This window comes from Sinohyriopsis cumingii, chromosome 8 (genome assembly GCF_028554795.1).
Source record: "Sinohyriopsis cumingii isolate HCF-2022 chromosome 8, ASM2855479v2, whole genome shotgun sequence".
Classification (NCBI taxonomy): Eukaryota; Metazoa; Mollusca; class Bivalvia; order Unionida; family Unionidae; genus Sinohyriopsis; species Sinohyriopsis cumingii.
In genome coordinates this window covers 56,235,868-56,241,928 of record NC_142968.1, presented here as the reverse complement: position 1 = coordinate 56,241,928, position 6,061 = coordinate 56,235,868, and the positions used below count along the sequence as shown (strand labels likewise).

Genomic DNA, 6,061 nt, shown 5'->3' with positions numbered 1-6,061 from the left:
TATCTTCAGTGTAAAATTATTCTCATTGTTCTGCAAATGGTCATTGTCGGATGAAAATTCACCAGATAAACTGTCCAGTGAGACCTTAAGAACCAGTGTCATTTTTTCAGTCTTGTCAAATGTGATTCATTGTGCCATAAATCTTTCCTTAGTACCTCCATATCTTGAATCTGACATAGTTAGGTATTCCAAACATACACTTCATTATAGATTAGATAGCACTTAATCATAGTAGAAGAAGGGACTTAACTCAACAGTTTTAATGTTACCAGATATTGCTCCTGATCCATTCTCCTAATGAACAACAAAAGCCTTATAAGTTTCATGCAAGGTGGTTTAATTGAAGTATTTCACATATTTCACATACTTATTCAGTTTATCAACATTTTCAGTACAAACTTAGTATATTTTTAAAATTTTATGATGATTGCCTTAATTTAATGCTCTTACATACATATCTACTCATGATGTAATGTTTCAATACACATATTTCATTTTATTTACAGAAATTTAAGTTATAATGACCTATATATAAGAAGTTTGGGGTTTTATTTTCTTGTAGGCCTCAAGGTGTATGGGAGCACAGCTGCTGAAGTGATATTGCTAACAGCAGGACAACATCAAAACCTTATTTGGGGTCCGACACACCAATTGTTGAGGAGCTTTCACAGGAACAAATATATCTGCACCAGTTTCACTGAAGTTTTTGGTGAGTTATGTTAAATGGATGTCCCTTTTTACATTGTGTTTTTTTTTCTTCTCCCCTTTTTTTACTTTGCATGATTTTCTATTTGCTTTAGATTTGATTCTATGCAGATGACAATCACTAGCAAAACAAACTTCTAAATACCAGCAACTTCAACAACATTATTTGCCGGCCAGTATGAAAATGATTTAAAGGTGACCTTCTTAGTGTTCTTAAACTACATTATCCATGCATATTGTTTTATCAACAGATGGGATAAATCTGGGTATAGAATTTCATTGTTTAAGTTTCCCAACTGATGTGGTTTAGTTTACAAAGATTGGTCCATTCATTTGATGTTACCTGATGAGTTTTCTCCCTTTAGTCTACTTTGGATTTCTCTATTCTAGAATAGATTTGACCTTCTTCATGAAATCAGTGAGAGAGTTCTGGTCAGTTTATATATGCAGTGCATCATTATTATTCTTTCAAGTACTTAGCATGTACATTCTGCAGTTATTTTACAAGAAATTCAGCTTGGCTTCTTTACATCTTTTATTCACTACTATTTCAGATTGCATGAAGAGTTATTTGTGCTCACAGATATCTCTGATATCACCAGGGTGTATTAGCTATGAAAAATGATGAAACTGACATATTTTAAGGAAATTGTATGTTTCAGAGGGGAAAGTAATACATAATGTATGAAGCTGCCTCATAGCTGTTGCTCTGATAGGTTTGGTCATCGATAAATTCAATAAATCATAGGAAACAAACTATTTTGAATTTAAAACTTCTTAAGGTTGCGTTTTATTTAGAACTGGCCAAACTTTTGAAAATAAGAAGATTTTCCCTTAATCAGACTGCTATTTGAATTCTTAATAAGGTCTTATTGGATAGTTTCGTATTTTGACTCCCCCCCACCTTAAATTGTAAGGTAGAAGGCATGAACCTAATTATCACAAGCCTAGCATTTATAAATTCACACATAAGTTAAATCTATAATATGGTTTAGATTTACTTTGAGATAGGCATGGAAATATGGTTGGCTTAATGGTGACTGCCTGTCACAGTTAGATGAGCATTGGATATCAAATGCATAACTTGGGCTGCAAATGAGCTGCCGACTTGGCTTACGTATTTACATGTGTCTGCTACAGAGGTAAATATCTAAAAATCTAGATGGTTGAGAGGTGATGAAAAGTATGCTAATTTGCTATAGTACTAGTGAACTTTATTCATGCATTAAGGCACATACTGATTCTTTTAGCTGCCTTGTCATAGAAAAAATATTCAAAATAGCTATTTCTGTCAAAAATGAATGTAAAATTTAGGGGTTGGTGGCAGTGTTGGTTCAGTATAAAAACCACCAGTTGCTTCAGGAATTAACCAGTGATTACTGCAGTTACAATTTCACATGTACGCTTTCCACAAAAATAATTAGTTTGTTTTTATTTGTATCTTCAGTGTAAAATTATTCTCATTTTTATGTAAATGGTCATTGTTGGATGAAAATTCACCAGATAATTAGTCCAATGAGACCTAATAGCTTAGGATAACTCTAACATGTTCTTGTAAATTAACGTTAGGCCCGCAGATCAGAACAGGTATCCTTTTGTACCGTTACTTGAGTTAAATTGAAAACATCTTGCATGAAAATATTAGTTTTATGTCAAGTAAAATCCCCAAATCGTCCTTTTCTGGCATTTTTTTTAGCACACATTAGTAGTGAATAGGGATACTTTAGCCTTAGTGGGAATTAGCATTACAGGACCCCTTGGGATCGTTTAGCCTCAATGGAAATTTAACATGGGGAAAAATCGTGGGATCGTTTAGCCTCAAGGGAAATTTAACATGGGGAAAACTCATGGGACACTATAGCCTCAAGGGGAAATTAACATGGGTGGGACTGTATAGCCTCTAGGGGAAATTAACATGGGTGGGACAGTATAGCCTCAAGGGGAATTGAATATGGGAAATGGAATAGGGTCGGGACCCTATTTTAATAGGGTCCCAACCTGATAGGTCTGTGGAAAGGGAACAGGGGAGAGGGATATAAAACACACACACACACACACACACACATATATATAAAATAAAAATTTGGGCTAGACAATTGAAAGTCAATCTCTTTTCGAGAAATTGGAGTGGCCCTGAAAAGGGCCGTTGGTCTTCTTCTGATTTCTTCTATTTCTCCACCAGCTTCTTATTTTCTGTCCAACACTTTTTCTATTCTTTTCTTTCTTTCCTTCCTCCTTTTTCTTCTTTTTCTCTTCTTTCTGCTTCTCCTCCTCTTCTTTCTTCCTCTTCTCATTTTCTTCTTCTTTTTCAATTTTTTCATTCCATGCTCTCATCCTTATCCTTTCCTCTTCATCCTCCTTCTCCTCCTTTATTTCTTTCAACAGATCACTGATGATTTCCTTTAGTTTTCGTAAGTTGTTAATCTCCATCTTCACTCGATGGGGACTATAAGAATAGTGATCCTCGTTTAGCCTAACTAACATTTGCTCCATCATGCCCAAATTGTCCAGGACGTCTTGCAATTTTTTCATTTTATCAAGGTGGTTCGAAGCCATCTTCTTTTCTATTCTTTGCAGAATGGTGTGAATGATGAACTTTGTGTGTTCTTATAGTTAAAGTGCGGACGTGAAGGAAAACATCCCCCAAAGACACAAAATATATATTACCTAGATCATTACTTAAAACGCACGGACGTGAAGGAAAACATCCCCTACTTTTCTCATTTCATATTATCTACTATCCACATACGTGAAGCAGCAATAAACAAACCCCAAATCTACTATGCACACACGCAAAGCATTAAAATGAAACCCTAATCTACTATCCACACAAACCAACTTAAGCTCTTACATAACCCAATAATCTACTATCCACACAAATGTACGTGAGCGCTTACACACACACACACACACACACACACACACACACACACACACACACAATTTAAAAAGAGTCAGTGTTTATATTCACACTACTCTACATACACACATTGGCAAATCGATTAGTATTTCTTTTCTAAAGGTTTGGGTGGCCCTGAAAAGGGCTGGGTTTTTTTAACTCCATGGCACCTGGTTAATGATGGCACCTTCCAGGCCTGGCACCACACACACATCTTCTTCCCCAGTCTCCTTTCACTCTTTTTGGGGGGAGAGCAGAGGCAGGATAAGTGGCTTCAGAACCCCAGTCTTCTGTCTCTGGGATTCAGAAATTTCCTCTCTCCTTTTCTTCCTCTTCTTTGTTTCTTCTCTCCTCCTCTTCTTTGTTTCTTCTCTCCTCCTCTTCTATGTTTCTTCTCTTTGTTTCTTCTCTCCTCCTCTTCTTTGTTTCTTCTCTCCTCCTCTTTCATCCTTCCCTCTTCGACGATGGCCTCTGCAGCCAGCTCATTCACTATACGCCTGGCATATTCCAGGTGCGCATGAAGTTCAAGCAGTTTAGCTAGTCTGGTGTTCATTCTGGTGGTATTGATCAATCAACAAGGGTAGCTAGACTGCCGAGCGATTTTTAATTTATACTAAAAGCACGGACGTGAAGGAAAACATCCCCCTAAAACAAAATTGATATTACCTAGATCATGACCAAACAACGCGTGGATTTAAAAGAAACAGATCACTGACTTTTTTATACTACCCATCACTATTCTAAAAAATTTCATGAAATCAATAATATACTATCCACAAACGCAAAGCAAAGCAGTCAAATCAAACCCCAAATATCTACTATCCACGCACGTCAAACAGCAAAAAACATCATCATAATCTACTATTCACACAAACTTACTTTAGCCCTTACAATCACTCACACATATTAGCCTATACAATCACACCAGAAATGAGTGAGTGTTTTTATTCACACTACTCTACATACACACATTGGCAAATCGATTGTTATTTCTTTTCTGGAGATTGGGGTAGCCCTGAAAAGGGCTGTTTTTTTACTTGCGTCAAGTTGAAGCTAGGGCCATCTTTTAGTTTCTAAGAATGCGACGTCCTCTGAGGATAGACTTTCTGACGATAGGTGTGCTTCTTCGGAAATAGAAGAAGAACTCTTTTGGTGTCGATACGACAATCGACAAAGCCTCTGTCAGGTTCAGGTTGCTGCTGCTGCTGTTGCTGCTGTTGTTGTTGCTGTTGCTGCTCTCTCTGCTGTCTCTCAAGTCTGTACTTCTCTGTCCATTCTTCTTTCTCCCTGTTCACTTCTTCTCTGAAGAGCTCTTCTGTCAGGTCTTCAGTGACTTTTAACATTCTCACATTCTCTATCTCTTCAGGCTTCGGTATCAGACTGTGTCTGACCCTATGCAAATTCACTTAGGCTTCATTTAGCTTAGCTAGTTTGGAGCACATCTTCATAGGAGGATGAGTCGACAATGGATGGTTTGACTGGAAACTACCCCGGTTCTTAAAGTCAAAGCGCGGACGTGAAGGAAAACATCCCTACGCGGTTTTCGAGCCGGAACGTTTAATGAGTGTCATGGGAGAGATAGAGAGAAGTCAAAGCGCATGAATCAAAATTCTTATAGCCAAACAAAAGACAAAGGCATTTTTTTCAAAAACACAACATTTTTATTCAAAATTACTTAACACTAACAAACAACTCTAATATTTGTAACAATAATCCAACAATATAACATCAAACATTTTTGTCTTTCAGTTTACACATTATTTTGGACAGGGTTGACAATGTTGTGAATGAAATTGTGATTTCCACTGTTGGAAGTAATTAGGCCATTGATGGACACTACGTTTCCTAGCTAGAGACAAAATATAAGCATACTGGTCACAGAACCATCGATCTACTTTCACATCGTTTCTAGAAGAAGAACAAGGATCAAAATGAGTCACTAAATGTTCTAAGGAATAGCCCAGGCTGCGATGATGCAGAAAATACATGCAATATTGTCCACACACCAAGGAATCTGTGCCTTGTAATTTCACATTATTGAATCGGGTGGTCTGAGCATTTCTTCTCATAAAGTCAATGATATCATCTTCCAGAGGAGGCAATCCATAAGGATCGAAATATTCCACACATCCTTCTTGAGGAAAGTAGATGGCTACCCAGTGGGTTCCTGGGAGATGACTGTTGTCTGTGTTGATCACATAAGCTAGATGGTCTTGAGGTTTGCGATGAGGAAGTTTATCTTTAGCACAGACGACATGATTCCAAGAAGCAGTGTACGAACTGTGGTTCAAAAGGTAATAAAGTTCCCAGGTATCCATTGATTTGTGTGGTTTTTTCTTCACAGGTAATGATAAGTCATCAATTCGATCCTGACTTTTTGCTTGAAAATGTCTGACAAGTAAAAGGCGTTTCCTCTGACTTCTTATTCTGGTCAAAGAGAGATTCGATGCGACGGCG

General features: G+C 37.3%; 1 long non-coding RNA gene across 1 annotated transcript in view; it reads left to right on the top strand.

The window, feature by feature from the left end:
- The first annotated feature begins 574 nt into the window (after positions 1–574).
- LOC149793575 (uncharacterized) overlaps positions 575–6,061 on the top strand; it is a 30,779-nt gene continuing 25,292 nt past the window's right edge. The window contains exon 1 of the long non-coding RNA XR_016422578.1: positions 575–709. This is a non-coding gene — a long non-coding RNA (uncharacterized LOC149793575). The remainder of the gene's footprint in view (positions 710–6,061) is intronic.